The sequence below is a fragment of the Malaya genurostris genome, chromosome 1 (assembly GCF_030247185.1).
Source record: "Malaya genurostris strain Urasoe2022 chromosome 1, Malgen_1.1, whole genome shotgun sequence".
Taxonomy (NCBI): Eukaryota; Metazoa; Arthropoda; class Insecta; order Diptera; family Culicidae; genus Malaya; species Malaya genurostris.
The window spans coordinates 135,376,370-135,395,079 of NC_080570.1; the positions used below are offsets into that span (position 1 = coordinate 135,376,370).

General features: G+C 35.3%; 1 protein-coding gene across 8 annotated transcripts in view; it reads right to left on the reverse strand.

Moving 5' to 3' along the window:
• Positions 1-10,506: 10,506 nt before the first annotated feature.
• Positions 10,507-18,710, reverse strand: part of LOC131425850 (calcium/calmodulin-dependent protein kinase type II alpha chain) — a 132,191-nt gene continuing 123,987 nt past the window's right edge. For 7 of the 8 annotated variants that reach the window (XM_058588077.1, XM_058588076.1, XM_058588075.1 and 4 more), the window contains one exon: positions 11,307-14,774. The gene's annotated coding sequence lies outside the window, so the exon portion shown is untranslated. Of the gene's footprint in view, positions 14,775-18,710 lie in introns of all 8 variants that reach the window. The other variant, XM_058588079.1, reaches the window with a different exon arrangement.

The window sequence follows — 18,710 nt, forward strand, 5'->3', positions numbered from 1 at the left end:
CACTGTCTACACTAACAAAAAGACGCTACTGAACAAAATGGCGTTCTACATACAAAAAGGTGGATGGGTAATGTCAGAGACATAACAGGATGTCGTGAATACGAAAAAACTGATACGCTCCCATCACTTTTCCGAATATCAGTTAGTTGATTGATTGTATGAATTGTGCAAGCTTTCCTCTTTTTCACTAATAGAGTTTGAAGCGATGCACCTACATTAAAATACAGATTAGTTACATTAAACAGCTACTATTCTACAACTATATATTCCAAACTTGAAACAATTCTTTTATAATTTGCTAATATAGCAGGCTAGGTACGACAAATTTGTAGTTTATTTTTATTGATGCTACAAAGTTCGAAGATATCTGATTCTTCTCGAAATTTCAGTACGAGACAATTGCAATGGGCTGGTCTGAAATGTATCGACGATCTTCGCTATGCAAGAGTTATTCTAATAATAATAATGATAGTAATAATAATAATAATAATAATAATAAAAATAATAATAATAATCATAATAATAATAATAATAATAATAATAATAATAAAAGAGATTAACCTGTTTATATGGCAACCCTGTTTCGCATGGCATATTTTTACACGGTCCCATACTAGTATAAAAATGTGTTCAACATTCGCTTTCGCATTGCCGTTCGTAATTGAATGTGTTAGTGACGGTACAAATCTGCTTTTCTACCTGTTTACGGTGCCATCGTTCTGACGGTGTCTCGTACGTACAGAGTAGCTGCTTTAACTCAAATGACGCTATTTCTCACATCACATTTCAATTTATACTGGTAGCGGTGTACGGACCTCCCCTTCACAGAACGGGAAACAGTGAGACGATATAAAAGAGAGAGTTAGTAGAGCGGCAGTCAGTAATACTGAACTGGCTGTCTAACGGTTAACAGCTTCTTGTGGAATTTTCACGCGGAAACACGCACACAGGAGGAACAATTAAGGGCAAGGCAAAGTCCCGCTCGAACCGTGCTGGTCTGCAGTTCCCAGTTGGCAAAATCTCCATCGTCTGCTCCGGAAGGGAAACTACGCAGAGCGTGTCGGTTCCGGTGCACCGGTCTATCTGGCGACAGTGATGGAGTACTTGGCTGCCGAAGTGTTGGAATTGGCTGGTAATGCTGCCCGCGACAACAAGAAAACGAAAATCATCCCTCGCCATCTGCAGCTGTCCATCCGTAACGACGAGGAGTTGAAAACCCCGTCCTTTTCAGGACGACCACATAACTGTGATAAAGAAATATTTAGGATTGCTTTAAATTTAGCCAGTTCTGATACGCCTAGAAAGTAGAATGCGCAAATCAAGTGAAAACATTTGTTCTAATAATTTGTATAAAGTATACTAGTATAAAGATGTTTCTAAATCAAAATTTTCTGTTTCGTATTGCGAGACAGCGTTACTGTCCTGTCGTAATTGAATGTGTTAGATATCATGATCAAAAAGCGTCCCATACTAAAGAATTCACGACAAAAAAAAAATACATATTGATCTGTACTTGGCAACTCTTTCGCACGGCATATTTGTGTACTAGTATAAAGATGTATTCAACATCATCACTTCCTCTTTCGCATTGCCGTTCGTAATTGAATGTGTTAGTGACGGTGCAAATTAATTTAACTTCTCGTGTGTGCCTTGTTTCGGCAACAGTTGCTCGGAAAATGGTAGGAAAGCGATAAAATTCAACTAATTCTTTATGATTATTTTTAGCACTTAAAAGTGCTATTTGAATTTGCTGGAATTTTCGGCTGCCTTTCAGAATTCCTGTACGCAGAACGGGAAACAGTGAGACGACAGGTCCACGATGTTGCTCTCGTGTGTCTTGTTTCGGGAACAGATGCTCAGCAAATGGTAGGAAAAATGAAGCACTCAACTTTTATATGGATGCTCTTGTATAGATGCAGACATCTCGCGTTCTGATTGGCTGGTGCTGTCATGGGTTAAATCAAACAGCTTTTTCAATAGTGTACTATTGAAAAACTTCAATGTTGTTGCAATACACGTTCAAGTTGAAAATTTTCGATTCTATTGGTAGTTAGATTATATAAATCCTTCTACAGATCACTGAGCTATGAGCTTCCAAAATACGAGAAAGGCAAACGCGCCATATGAATTATCCTCTTTGACACTCGTTTGTACCAAACATTAAAGAAAAGTTTAATTTTGAACTATTTAAGATTATGTCACACAACTGAAAATTTTATCATAAAATTGTGATCATATTTCCGATGGCATGTTGCAAGAATTATGTTGATTCATTAGATACAACAGAAGATATTCACGATCAAAAACTTATCACTCTCTCAGAGGGTAAATTTTGAAAAGGCGCCCCATAGTAAAGTAAGTCGTATTCACGACAAAAATCGTCACTTCGGCTTTGTCACTGAATGTTGAGTACTTCCTTTCCTCTGTCGAACAACTATTGAACACTCACCAATTTCCTGATCGGAACTTTTTCCGCTACCAATGGAAAGAAAAATTAAACTAGTGTTTCTGACGTCGCAATAAAAGTGATCGAAGCAATGAAACACTTCCAATTCGAACAATAATTCGTACACTTATTAACTTTCTGGCTGGAACCTTTTCCGTTACCAATAAAAAAATTCACAGCCACTGCCGTTGAAAAAGAAAACTCATGCCACTATATCCTCCTCTGACACACAGAGTATGGCCGTTTCATAAATATTCCTCACACGTCGAAAATCTTTACTCGCAGCTTACAACCATACACGCGCAATAAAAAACACTTTTTCTCGTCGCCACTTATTATGTCCGAAACAATAATTATCTGGAAAGAACTTTTCGGGTGTTTCGGTAGTTGTTAAATAAAACATGTTGTTTGCTTGAAGTCCAATCGAAGAAGAGACCGGCTCTTTCTCAGACCATACTTTTATCTTTTATTTTCAGGTAGTCATTGTCGTAAACACACTAATTGAATGTTACATAATATCTAGATAAATAGTTCATAGTAAAGCGCAGTTACACTGAAAGAATTTAATATTCTGAACGCTGATACAACAGTTATTTACGTGTCGATGTAATTCAGACACATACCCAGGGATATGCTTCCGGCAGAAAAAATATTTTATTACCTGCAAAATTCAAATATTGGTAAGAAAATTTCAATTAGGCGTCCGTCTTCCTCCTGTAACCGCTGACGAAATTACCTGTTCCATCTTCACTCGATAAATCAATATTTTAGAATGATTTCAATTCTACGCGTTAAAAATTCTCAAAATGGTTACTGTTTGACAGTTAGTTTTCGTTGGTTTTTATATTTACCGAAGTTCGGTAATCGAAAATTATTTTACTGTGCGGACGGTATGTTTTTTACCGTACTCGGCGACTATTCATATTTACCGTATCGATTGTGCTTTTTTTAACAGAATTCTGTAAAAAAAAATTTGCGTGCAACTGATCGTACTGTAAAATTTTGCATAATTTTTGGTAAACTAAAACTCGTATACCGGAAATTCGATTATTTCTGATGTTTACCGAAAGTTTTCGTCAAAGAAATTACCGAACAGCGAAATAAAATCGTACACACTTAGTTTTCTTTACCGACTTCAGCAATATTTTACCGACTTTTACACAGCTGAACGTACGGTAATCTGTTCAGTAATTTATTAATTGACGAACGTTCAGTAAAACTGAAGTTTGTTCGAATTGTCATTTTTAGCTGTACTGGTCAGCAAATGTTGATGAGGATTCAGTAAATATTTCTGTTTAGTCAGCATTTGTTTTACGTCGAAAAGTTACCGAACCAGCGGTTAAACCAACTGATTGAATCAGTAATTTTTACAGTTCAGTGCAGCAGAAAATTAATTTTGAATGATTAAATTATTTCATTTGAAATTTCGGAAAAAATATTTTGAAAAACTAAATGCTCTACATCCGTTTTACTTTTGATTTAAATAACATTAATTTTCTTTCATCTCATAGCTTCGGCGAAAATTTTCACCCGTTGTAGTAAGAGTTCCAATACCATATAAAGTGTTCATAATAAACAAATAAAACAGTTTATCTGCAAGATGGCTTTTACAGTTGAATACTTCAAAACACTGGCACAGCAATCGGAAGCAGTACAGAATATCTTCCTTTACTGGAATTTTATGATCGCGCCAAATAATAGTTCCTCCTTCAGCTTTGTAAAGTACACACTTAAAACCATTTCTTGAGCTCGGCATAATAAAATGCCGAAACTGATCAGCAACACGTAAATTTTCTGATTGCTCAGTAATCAATACGCATGTTTCTGAACTTCGTTAAATGCATTCACTGATATTTCGGTAAAATGCTTCACTTTGCCGAAATTTGGCATAATTGCTTGCTGAATTTATCAGTAAACCACAGATATGCCGACATCAGTAGAGACGTTTGCCGAGATTTCGGAATATGCGCTAGCTGTTGCCGAGATTCAGCACGACAGCTGTCATTTATTGCCGCGTTACATTTTCGCTTCGCATTGTGCGATTATTTTCTAATGAAATTCTCGAGTGAAAAAATGGATAATCTTCGAAGAAGCGTAGAACCACTTGCAAGTAAAAATATTGAATAAATATAGTGACATGTTTCGCTTTATAAAAAGCGACTTTATCAGAGCACTCGCGATTATAAGGGAAAAACACCCAACACGGGGCTCAAAGCGTTCTCGAGACAAAACTTTGAAGGGTATGCGAAAAAATAACCCAATGCATGGAATAATTCAATAGACCAAAGTAAGTTTATTTTTTGAACAATACCGTTTATGCATAATTAAATATTGAACATTTTTGTTAGCAAAAAATCAATATATATTTTTATTTTCATATTTCCAGCTCGACTCAAGGTGGCCGCATCTGGAAACGCCGCTTTTTTTATGCTACATGTTTTTAGGTAGAGGCATTAAGCACTACTGGCAACAAACTTGTAAGTCTCCTTTAAGTGCTAATAAAATGAATTTTTGATCCTGAATGGCGTGTTTATAATGTTGAGAAATTACAAACAAATTTAATTGACTAGATTTTTAATTACTGATGATTTATTATTTATTTTTTTTATTTTTTCGTTTTATTGGATTGCCGAATATTCAGTGAACGTTTCACTGAGCAAACAGTAAATCTTATGCTGACGATTTCGGCAATATTTGACGTTTGTCAAATTTGAGGGTGCCGAGACGCTCAGTAATTTTATTTTTGTCGAGATGATTACTGATTACTCGGCTGTGCGAATCTCGGCATTTTTTTGCCGAGACTCAGCTAAAAAATTTAAGTGTGTAGTATCGGGATATAGGAATTAACCTCAGGAAACGGGTCATTAACCTGGAATAACACATAAATTCACAGATATAACAGCGTAATTAATTAACACTAATATTATATTCGTTCTTTGTGATGGTATTAACAAGACGGAATTTAAAAAAAAAAAACAAAAATACAGTTATTTACCTTTAATCATTGAATTATACCGTTTAACTTTGTTCCTTCAGCGCCACGAGAATTTTTAATTTCATCCGTTTCGGTATGTTTAGTGTCTTCATTAATTAAATCTACTGACTATTATCCGCTAGTTCCGCATATTCAAATGCAGATTGAAATGACGGAGAATTCACGAGAAATTGCGGTTCTCGGGGATGTTTACCCAAAATATGTCTTTTTAAAGACCAGGACCGACTATAACGCATATTATATTTCGAAAATGTATAGTCGTAATGTACAGCGTCAGGAAGTAAAACGCGATTTCGGATATGTAAAGGGCCATGGCATCCAAGGTCTTCTACATAACCTGAAACTGCCTTTCGACAAAAAAAACAAGTGATTGCATCCATTTATTGTAAAACTGAAATGTTAGAAAGTAAATCATATTACTTACTGAATAGTTCGAATAACGATACATCCAAAGATTGGATTTTGTTCAATATATATTCCATTCTACTCACTTCGATCACAGTATACAAAAACCAATATGGCGTGCTATGTGCTTGCGTTTTAAAAATTGATTCGGTACTCTTTACCGAACAATTCGCTAAAAATCGATAAATTACTGATCGATCAGCACGATTTCTATTAAATTTACCGAATAATTTCAAAGTGAAGACAGTTCGGTAGATAATTGCCAAATTTTCAGTACATGTTTTTGAAGAGCTGAATTTCGGTGACAAATTATGTTGAATACGTCATTTTTTATAAGAATAGCAGACTAATTGGTAATTTTGATAAATATAACGAATTTTCCAGTAAAAATATTACCGAACTGAAAATCCGAAAATAAGTGTGTAGTGTGTACACACTTAGTTTTCTTTACCGACTTCAGCTATATTTTACCGACTTTTACACAGATGAACGTACGGTAATCTGTTCAGTAATTTATTAAATGACGAACGTTCAGTAAAACTGAAGTTTGTTCGAATTGTCATTTTTAACTGTACTGGTCAGCAAATGTTGATGAGGATCGAAAAGTTACCGAACCAGCGGTTAAACCAACTGATTGAATCAGTAATTTTTACAGTTCAGTGCAGCAGAAAATTAATTTTGAATGACTAAATTATTTCATTTGAAATTTCGGAAAAAAATATCTTGAACAACTGATTGCTCTAAGTCCGTTTTATTTTTGATTTTAAAAACATTAATTTTATTTCATCTCATAGCTTCGGCGAAAGTTTTCACCCGTTGTAGTAAGAGTTCCAATACCATATAAAGTGTTCATAATGAACAAATAAAACAGTTTATCTGCAGGATGGCTTTTACAGTTGAATACTTCAAAACACTGGCACAGCAATCCGAAGCAGTACAGAATATCTCCCTCTACTGGAATTTGAGGGTCGCGCCAAATAATAGCTCCTCCTTCAGCTTTGTAATGTAGTATCGGGATATAGGAATTAACCTCAGGAAACGTGCCATCAACCTGGAATAACACATATAAATCCACAGATATAACAGCGTAATTAATTAATACTAATATTATATTCGTTCTTTGTGATGGTATTAACAAGACGGAATTAAAAAAAACGATACATTCAAAGATTGGATTTTGTTCAATATATATTCCATTTTACTCACTTCAATCACAGTATACAAAAACCAATATGGCGTGCTATGTGCTTGCGTTTTACTAATTGATTCGGTACTCGTTACCGAACAATTCGCTAAAAATCGATAAATTACTGATCGATCAGCATGATAGATTTCTATTAAATTTACCGAATAATTTCAAAGTGAAGACAGTTCGGTAGATAATTGCCAAATTTTCAGTACATATTTTTGAAGAGCTGAATTTTGGTAACAAAATATGCTGGATACGTCAATTTTCATAAGAACAGCAGACTATTCAGTATTTTTGATAAAAATGACAGATTTTCCAGTAAAAATATTACCGAACTGAAAATCCGAAAATAAGTGTGTAAGTTGCCCCAAGTAGCACACGTTATTACACTTCAATGACACAAATTCATGGAACAAGTTGAAGACTTGTCAACGTGCATTATAACTGCTATCAAAGACATCATATTAACAAGATATCCAGCTCTCACATTTCCCGAACAAATCATTGGCAACATCCTTTTTTGCGAGCATGTCGCCCTCAGGTGAGTCCGCATCGAATCTCATACATAGAAGTAGAGGAGAGAAATGTCAAATTCGTGCGCGCCAAAATAGCAGGGCTGTGCACCCATACAATTGACATGACATGTTGAATGAGACGCCGTGCGATGGCGTTGCTGAACTGAAGATTGAGATCGCTCCAAGCAGACAGGGTCTGCTGCTATGTAACCTGAAAAGCGTAAGAGGCGGAGCTTGTGTGACTTACCAAGGGTTGCCAAACAACATCTCAGTAAAGAATATTTCATTTGATTCAGCGTGCTCATCAGTCACAATGAAACAGAAAATATAACTTTGTGTCAAGTTACAATTTGTTGATGTTTTTCTCATTCAACATTTACGACCAAAAATTGGCATCCGATAATGAGAGCTAAAATATAGATTTCAATATTCTTTAAACTCACTGTATCTACTCGAAATCTAAGTGCTATTCGATATTTATGGTGAAGTTGATCATTATACTTATTGAAAACGTGCGCCCCTTCGACATTTTGGGTTTCAGAACATTGACATATAAAATAGTATTCATATTTTTATTCCCGTAATATGAAATTTTTCAGCTAAAATGTCGAAATGTGTTCAGTTAGAACTTTTTTGTGATTAATATTAGTTTTTCATATATCAAAGTTAAAACAGTTGACCAATCGCAAAAATTATAAATAGCACTTTTTTTCAAATTTATTTAAAATTTCATTCCCTAGTCATAATGGTAGTCATTGGCATAAGTTTTTCCATACATACACTACCGTGACAAAGTGTAGAAATATTCTTTATGGTAGTGCGAATGTATCTCCTAAAACGAAACAAGTTTGCTTCGCACATGTACCGACAAAAAATTTGCGTATAAGCGTATAAGACTTAACTCCAGCCAATTTTTTAAACTGAAGGAATTTTCTACTTATTCTACTTATTGATTTAATATTATTGTCCGGGATAATGTACGGAAGCTTTCAACCGACACTGTAATTTTATTTCTTTGTTCCATCACAACGAATACGGTAACCGATATGAAATCATTACTTAACTTTGTCTTATAGTGTGTCACTTTTTCACTGTCACATTTTGTTACGGTAAACAGTTGGCGACTAAAAACAGTCAATGCGAGCACATCGTAAGAGTTAGATTACCGGAAAGTTACTATGGAACTTATTGTAGGTAACTTAGTATGATGAGATGTCAATTCGTAACATTATTTTGACTCCATTGTCACTATCATAATACGAATTGTTCCGTCGTGTTTGCCATGCGACCAGTATGCAGCATCTGTTTTATTTTTATTTTTTATGAACAAGTTACATGTGCTACTTGGGATAGATGAATTTAGCAGCAAGTTTTATAAAAATGTGCACCTCGTTTCGTCATCGCTTGTGAAAACATACTCATGAAATTGAAAATTTTTCACTAATCACACTGTAATACCGAAACCGGAAGTCCGATCTGGATCAACTTTTCGGGGACTTTTTAAAGAATTTCAAGACATTTTATTTGCTTCTTAGTTTGTAAAAAATCAGTCACGACATCTCTGAGAAAAGTGAGTGACCATTTTTTTCATTTTTTTGTGCAGTTGAACTCACTCAAATTTTAAAATTTTAAGTAAAAAATACTCAAATTTTGACAACTTTCGTCCCTTAACTAAAAAATGAATTGATAGGTGGTAACTCAAGTTTAAAGTACATGCACTTTTTATGAATTTGAGTGGTGTGTCACTCAATTTTGAGTTATGTTCAATGAATGAGGGGCAGATATACAAATGCGCCCGAGAGTGGACCATTTCAGTGGTACGTTGTACTGGCCGTTCAAATGACTGAGTGATATCATAAATCAAATAAACATAGATTTCTCACTGTACGGTGACACTAACAGCACCTCTAGTGACAAACGGGTGTACTTTTTTCCATTAGCTACTGTGGTTGTGTTAAATGCGCAGGCAACTTTTTGCATGCATTTTAAGAGCATTTACGCACCCATTCTTCACCAGACGGTGCTTTTGGTGTCACGGGTTGCTCACTTACATTACTAGTACACTGGGAAATCTATGTTTATTTGATTTATGGTGATATCCAGCAGGGAGATTGAGTTCAATGCAACAGTGTGATGGAGAAAAAAATATAGGGGAAAGTATTATAAAGCCCCCTGCTGGCCAAAACGCTTCCTTCCTTTTTTAAAGTATTCAAGGCTTTTCTAAACAAAATATTGTTATACAGATTTATAATGATTATTAAAACAAACACCCTCATTCAATACAACTCAAAATTGAGTGACACACCACTCAAATTCATAAAAAGTGTACGTACTCTAAACTTGAGTTACCACCTATCTACTCATTTTTGAGTTAAGAGACGAAGCTTTCAAAATTTGAGTATTTTTTTCTCAAAATATGGAACAATTTTTTTTCAATTTGAGTGAGTTTAACTCAAAACTAGAGTTCCTAGCACTCAAAATAAAGACATTCTTATTCGTAAATGTTTACATACAAAGTCGTTCTTCTTTCTTTTAAATGGAAAACCCAAAAAAAAGTTATTCAAAACCGTTTCCTTTTAACCGGTGTGGAGTCGAAATCGAACGATTTTAATATCCTTATGTTGTATATCTCACTTAGCATAATTGAAACCACAAAATTTCTATTGAAAACATCTATGATTGATGATTTAAGGTTTCAAAAACGGCAATGAAAAACGACGTATTCTTGCATTCTTGAATTCGATGAGAATATTCCGAGAATAAAAACTGAACTACTAAGTCTGATCCACGAAATTCTCTGCCGACAACGCCAGATTATGTATTGACAAATTTCGAACGACATACTGCTAGAGAATGCCTGCTTTCATTTCTGGCAGACATAATTGTTCTTCAGTAGGTCTAAGACAGGGATCCGTTTGAGGCTTTCTTTCATCTTTCATTGATATATCTTCAAAAATTATTTTAATCATATTTAATAGTTTTTTTTCTTGCTCTTTGTTTTCATTTTTCTGTTTTTTTTCATCATATTTTTATATTTTACTTTAATTACTTTAATTACCTTTGAAGACTAGATTAAACAATTTACTCTTAAATATTTTCTGCATTTTCTTATTTTCCTTTGTTTTTCCATGTTTATATATAATTTAATATTAAATTTAATATTATGTGTGTGTTGACATTTCGTCCTTAAGTGATCTGAGATTTTCTGTTTTATTCTCTTTTTTGCACACCGGCTGTATGCATCATCATCGTACCCGCTCGATTCAGTGCTGTTTTACTCTAGTACATATTTCTCTCTATTGTAGTAGTAGGTCATTACTCAAACTGTTTTTGCACAGAGACCTTCTATTCGACGAAAACGCACCATTTCAAATCCAAAAATTTCGATCCTTCATTTTGTTTCATTTTTTTTTTATTTGCGCTACCATGTTTTTGCTTCGTTTGGACGTATTTCACCTAGCGAACTTTTTCCGGAAATACACGCGCAGGTTGCAGCAGCGGCAGCAACCCATCATCCAACTGATCATCGCCAACTGGCCGCGTAGATGGATCCAAATCTGTATCGAAATTTGTTTGCGGTTGCCTCACAACCGACAGGCGGCGACGTTTCAGGTAAATAGATGGATTCTCGTATTGCAGCTGCGAGTTGGTTTGTCTATGGCTTGATTTTTTTACTTTTTTCGGAGCGTAAGCGTGTGTCTGTTTTGTATCGGAGAATGCCTTGGCCTGCTGCTGGTTTGGTTTTATTTTGCTTGATATTTTGTTTTTTTTTTACAATTTTAATGTCTTTGATGATCGAGAAAAGGAGAATTTGTATGTATGTATGTGTGTGTGTAAATGTCTGCTCTTGATTCGTAGGCATGGTATCGGCTGTTACGGTTTCTGACTTTTAGATTTATTTTCTTGTATTTTTTTTTTGGTATTTCTCTTATCACCTCCGTCGCATACATTCTACTATTTGCTTTCAATAGTTTTCACAATTCTGATTTCTATCCGTTTTGTGTTGATTTTTATATTATTTAAGTTTTATTCATTCAAAGAGACAAAATACAAATACAAATGCACGCACTTTTACATATAAATATTTCTTTTAGTGTTGTTATTTGTTTATATACGGTCACGTTCAAAAAATAAAAAAAAATCTAGATGTAAATTGTGTTCAAATTTCCGTTTTCTTAACGTTTCCATTTTCGTTTAAATTTTATTTGAAAGTTTTAATAAATTCAACTGGGATTTCATCTGCATTCGCCTAACCTTCATTTATTTCGAGTGTCAGTTCGTTTATCAAAGAGATAGAGAAGAAAAGGTCTTCGTGAAGTATACCAAGCTAATCTTTACCTCAAAAATCTGCTTACGTACACTGTTTAATAGAATTCTAATTACTAATGCATGTATGTGTCTGTTTAGTGTAGCTGTATTATTAAATTGTATGTGTTGTTGTTAAACGAATTATTACCATTCTACTGTTGGTTGTCTAATTGCATTTCTTCACTGCTTACAATAACAAGTGAGTCCTTCTCATGAAAGGTAAAAATGAATATTCAAAAATATATATATTAAGAGATCCTTTGTTCTATTTTTTATTTAGCGTGGTTGGTTGGCTGTTGATTTTTGTTTCGCGTAATGTGATTTCTAGCAGGAGGGATTTTTTGTTTTGTTTCATATAACGGTTTCACTCCGGTGGCGAAATTTGGTTTTAAACTGGGAAAAGTGCGCGTATAGGAAAGTTAATTGGTGCGTTGATTCTTGATTTTTTGCTTACAGTTTGCTTTAACGATACACTATATATGTTCAATGATTTTTGTTGTTGTTGCTCTGTTTTCCACTAAGTAAACAATTGTAATTGGTCAGAAAGATCTCCATTTTGTAACTAGTCAACCATCGAACGAAAGCGAAACGAAACTAATCATCACCAAGTAAAAGTATTGTGCATAACCACAATGCAATTGCCTGTGTGTACCATTTACAATGTTGTCATGTGTTTGGGAAGGGGGTGGGTTTATGATGTGCGGTTTTCATACAGAAGTTTGTTTGCTTGCTCGGGATGAAATCAACAGCGGTTAAAGTGGCTGAGGCTAGCCGAATGAGAAATAAATTATGTGTATCGTTTGGCACTTTCTATACTGTTTCTGATTGTTTTGGTTTATTTTTATTTACCGTTTTCAGTAATAATCATATTTTATTCTCGGTGGCTGTAAATTATGTCCTTTGGTTTGAAGCGAAACAGTGATGATTACTCATGGGTTGCTCATGCACAGGGCAAACACACTGATTATGTCAAAAGATGATGGACAGGTACTGGCAACCACAATTTCCGTTCCATTTTTTCTGGAGGATAATTCAGTTTAAAACTACAGAAAAGGAGCACATACTCACACCCATGGATTGATAAGAATTGGAATGACGATTTTTTAGAATATCTCCGAAATATGAACATATCGCCACAGGCTGGCGAAAATGAATGGGAATTCCACTACGTTATGACACGTACTAATGTACTGTGATAGGGGATTTCGAAATATTTATTGCACAGCTAATCATGGCTATTTATTTATCATCCTGTTTTCCCGTTGCCTGAATTCTCGACTGAATTCCAAGCACAAATTAATGCACCATAATCTTTTCTGTTGCCGTTCGATTTTTTTCTTCTCCAATTCTTGCTGCAAATGGCATAGTCGCATTCATAAAAGATCTATGTACTAAACATGTTGACTGCATAATTTACATTTTGCCTCACGGAAGTACAGAGAGAAAAGGTACCGGAAAAAAAATTTTCCATTGATTTTACATCCAACTTGAAAGTATGTGCTTGGCAACAGAAAGATGGTCCTGGAACATGTCTGCGGTTTTACTGGGACGAAACCTATTTCTGCATGGCTATGTGAAGCTTATGTGTGAGCATAGAAATAGGATGGATTCTGTAAGAACTTTTGAATTTTAGCCATGAATCTCATTCTGTGTCATCAGAATCTTGTAAAATTGATGCTTTCTGTGTACACTCACACATCAAAGAGCATTTCACGTATAGTAATGTAATAATGTAATGGCTGATATAAACGAAAATAGTTTATTATGGTTGTACCACAGTGCAGACATTTTTTTATACAACGGTACCCGATTGACACGCGACTGAATAGCTGAATTGTTGCTGAATTTTCAGTTTCAGTACAATGAATTTTCGTTTTCTATAACTTGCATTTAATTAACTTGTTTCTTAAAGTACATCTTCAACGAATAATAAAAAAGTATGCTACATAAAAATGAATGTGTTCACAAAAACGTAACCAGTAACAAATTGATTGCAATATATTTGACATTCTACTAGATTTTGATTAACACAAAAAGAACCAGTTTTGAAAACCAGCGCCTCGCGTCCTGCATTACACTCTAACACTGTCATATTTTTTATTGCATCTAGTATTCAACGCAATTTTTACATTAAAATTTTGTTACATCAAAGAGTGCTTGATTTAAGTTCACTTTTCTTTGTGAAACATTTTTTTTTTCACTAGCGTCAGAGTGGGGAACAAAAATACTTCGAATGCATAAATAGTAGCTCGCTGAATGCCGTTTCCTAAAACTTTTATGCAGCAATCTTGCACAATTTGTCGCCGGCTCTGTGATCAGTCTGTAGTGTGTTTGACATTGTTATCTAAACATGTTTTAAAGCTTTTCTGGTATGTAAACCGTGAAAATTCGCTGGTCTGTGCCTGAATTTTTTGATTAGCAGTAATCAAGGAACTGGACGACTGTGACGTCAGCGCGAGCAGTTGTGTTTTCCTACAATTCAAAGAAAACATTTTAACGCTTAAAATATTTTTTCTGCGATTCCTAATTGTACAGTCATTGAATTTCTTCTCACGTGTTGTTGATTTGAGATTAAGCCTTCCGCAGTGCCTTAAGCAAGTGAATATGGCCACAGAATCACGGTTGTTGATAGTTTTCCCTTTGTTCGTTAAATTCATAGGGTGATGGAATCTTCTTGCTATTCATTGTTATTGATAAGCTGACCTCTTCTGTTTAGTGAGAAAAGTATGGAACCCGATAGCAGATGTCGAGGCTGCCGCATTTAGCGACTGTGTTTGTTGGAATTACTGGCGGTAGTAAAATACCGCTTGTCGAGATTTGCAATAAGATTCTTTTGATTTTAGCTCAATGTTTTTTTTCCTTATCCAGGACAACCAGTCGTCTGTAAATTCTGATGCAAACGAGTATGAACGACATCTGAAAAAGAGAGAGAGAGAATAAAGAAATCGTCATTATATAGCAATGTTCAGAGTTCCGATATAAACTATGGAAAGTTTGAGCTCAAAAAAGATACTACACAGTAAAAAATCATGATAATTTATGTCTATTATGCACTTCAGCACACGAAACTAAAAGTTGTAACATATGTTTATATTAAATTGTAACGCTAATTAATCGTATTTGATGATGTTTACAATACTGTCAAGCCAACCAACTATGAAAAGAAAACCAAAAGATGTGTAAAATATATTATTAACAAATTAACAGGCCAAAAGATATAGTAAAGATATATTATATTGCAGTAATTTCACTACTAATTCAACTGAATCACAGTTGAGTTGTTATTCCCAAAAACACGGCATACTTTGATTTACTTCTAAATGCAGATCCTGTTGGTCGTGACAATTCAAGGCGCTTTTCAGTCCCACAGATCATCATTAAGAATCAATTTAATTTTCTCCATTTCCTACCAAAAACATCAGATTCATCAAAATGGAAGTTGGAAAAAGTTTGCGCCGTCACTTACACATTCAATTACGACGGAAACGCTCTCACGCAATGCGAAAATGGAAGTATTGATGTACATCTTTATATACTAGTTAGGTGTCGCTTCGAAACATGCCGTGCAAAGCAGGGTTGCCACATATACAGTTTAATCTGTATTTTATTTATCCTGAAAATTACTGATTTAAATGTGGCGAAAGAAAATAATTTCTTAACACCGTTAAAAATCCACACTTGTTTAAAAAGTTTTTTAAGTATATTTCATGTTTCTATGCGGGTTAAGAAATCAAGTACGCCCCATTTTTATACTCTCGTAAAAATACGCCGATGATAGTAGTGGAGGATTTCAATATAGATGCCTCAAAACAAGATAATATTAAATTCTTGATTTCATCAGCAAGTATATGAAGTTGGATAAGAAATCTGCTGCTTCAGAAGCTACTACGCTTGGGAGCACATGTATTGTTCTCGTATTTGCTAAGAATCATTCCAATTTTCCATACAAGTTTTCTAGGCCGCCGAAGGTATGGCCTTTAGTTCACGCATCGAATTCTCTTTTATGGTCTCTATGGTCTCAAAACGCGTTCCCCGCAATGACAATTTGAGTCTGGGGAAGAGGAAAAAGTCACACGGGGCCATATCTGGAGAGTACGGTGCTTAGTTGATGATATTGGTTGAGTTTTTGGCCAAAAACTGCGACACAACCAACGCTGTGTGAGCCGGCGCATTCAGCTTTTTTGGCACCAGCCGAGAAGCGACGCGTTTTAAACCCAAAACATCAGTTGAAATGTGTTCGGCTGACCCATAAGAGATGCCCAACAACACTGCAATCTCTCTAATCGGTACAGAACGATTTTGCAACACGATTTGCTTCGCCGATTCAATGTTTTCTTCAGTAACAGATGTTGTTGGGCGGCCAGGGATCTCATCATGATCCAAGCTTGTACGACCACCTTTGAAGCGTTTATACCACTCGTATGCCTGTGTTTATCCTAGAAACGATTCACCAAATGCCTTTTCTAACATTTCCAACGTTTCGGAACACTTAAATCCATTTGCAACACAAATTTTGATGCACGCACATTGTTCTAAATTTTCATCCATTATAAAAATTGCCACACGAAAATTTATCAACTTCTTTGTATAGACGCCAAACAAAAACTAATCGTACGATATGCGTCAAAATTTGACAGAATGTGTATAAAAGTGTTGCCAACGTTGAGAGAATAAAAGTTTACCGATTGGACAAGCGCGGGAATTTTAAAATGAAAATTCCGGTTCTGTTTTGATCATAAGGTACAATTCGAAAAAAAATAGTCGTCACGTTTTTCAGAGGTGGCTGAGCCGTTTTCCACAAACTTAGATTCAAATGAAATGCCTTATGGCCTCATAAAATTTTCTTGAATTTAATTTGGATTCGACTTCTGGTTCCGGAATTACAAGGGAATATGTGCAATTTTATTAAAAAATGTGCAAATCGGGTTATAAATGGTTTTTTCCAAATAAAAGGTTTAAAAATTCTTTAAAAAGTCCCCGTGAAGTCGATCCAGATCCGACTTCCGGTTCCGGTATTACAGTGCGATTAGTGAAAATTTTCAATTTTATGAGTTGTTTTTCACAAGCGCTGGCGAAACGAAGTGCGCATTTTTATAAAACCTACTGTTAAATTTATCTAGTTGGCAGTTCATGTTAGTTAGTGAATATATCCAACTGCTCCCCGCAGTTTCCGCTTCCGAAAGCACCGATAATTGTGAAGAAAATCTCCAAAAACGTAACTCGCTTCTATTTCTCAGCAATGGTTAGGCCGATTTTCACGAATCATGATTCAAATTAAAGCTCTCATTGTCTTTAAATATACTGTGCAACTTCATTCAGATCCGCATTTTGGTTCGGAAATTATTGGGCGATGAGTGTCAAAACATTCAAATCGCCATTCAAAATGACGATGCAAAACCGTCGTGTACGTGCGGTTTTGCTCCGTTCGCAGCGTGCTTTGTTCAAGTTCGAATAGCGTGTAGGGTTTGCACATTGAAAATTATATTTTTAAATTAAAAAATATATAAACTTCTAATTCTTTTATTCAATTTGTACCTACTTGTTAGTGTTATCATAAGATCATGATAACGATGCTTTTCTATAATGTACATTTAGTGCCTTTCTCATAAAGAAAGTTCATGCAATCACTTGAAAAATTGACTAGTGAAAATTGGCCCAGAGGGCTAAGTGTTCTATATCATTCGACACAGTCCATCGAGCTGAGCAATGTATATGTGTGAGTATGCGTCAAATAATATCACTCATAAAACAAAAAATCTCATAGTTCTACAGGTTGGAATTGAATTTCATCATAATTTCTTAGGGTAAAGTGTGTTTAAAATTACACACCGTCATTTAGAGCAAAAAAGGGCAAAATTATTCTAGATTTGGCTCAAAACTGATTTAATTTGAAGGGTATATTAGTTACTCACTAAACGAATCGACTTCGACTATACTGGTTCCAAGGTCCCGGTTCCAGAAATACCGGAAATAGTGGTCAAAAATTTTGAAACGAGACTCACTCGATTTTCTCAGGGATGATTTGATGGATTTCCACGAACAGGCTCAAATAAAAGTTCCTACAGTCGTATAGGTTGTCCAACTTACGATTACAGAACTATAAGGTAAAGTGTGTGTAATCATTTAGTGGGACGATGCAAAATAAAGATAAATTCTTATTAACTTTACATAACTGTTTACAAATTGAAAAGGTTATGTTAGTTTATACCCAACGAAAGCTTCCTATTTTATTTAAGATTGAAAAAAGAAATTCTTCTCAGAATGTTCTAGTGATATTTTTGAAAATATAAGTAATGTCAGAAAGGCATCATTACCACTAGGTGGATTAAGGAAGGTTTTATCGAAAAATTGTGTACAGCAACGAAGCTCATTTCTAGTTGAATGGATACGCCAACAAGCAAAATTGCCGCATCTGGAGTGAGGACCAGTCAGAAGCTTTGCAAGAGCTACCAATGCATCCCAAAAAGTCACTGTTTGGTATTGATTATGGGCCGGTGGCATCATCGGGCCGTACATCTTGGGCGGAACGTTACTGTGAATGGCGAGCGCTACCGTGTCATGATTGACTTGGAATAGGACATGCCAGACATGTGGTTTTAACAAAACGGTGCCACATTCCACACGGCACGCGAAACAATGACCAAATCGAGAGCCGCCTTCGGTAAACAGTTTATCTCACGTTTTGGGCCCGTCAATTGGACGCCTAGATCGTGTGATAGAACACCTTTGGACTATTTCCTGTGGGGCCATGTTAATGCTTATGTCTACAAGGCTAGAGCTAGAGCGCAGCACTGGATGATTTCTAGGATTTGAGAGGAGGAGATTCTATCGCAGGAATGGATGGATGGAGTG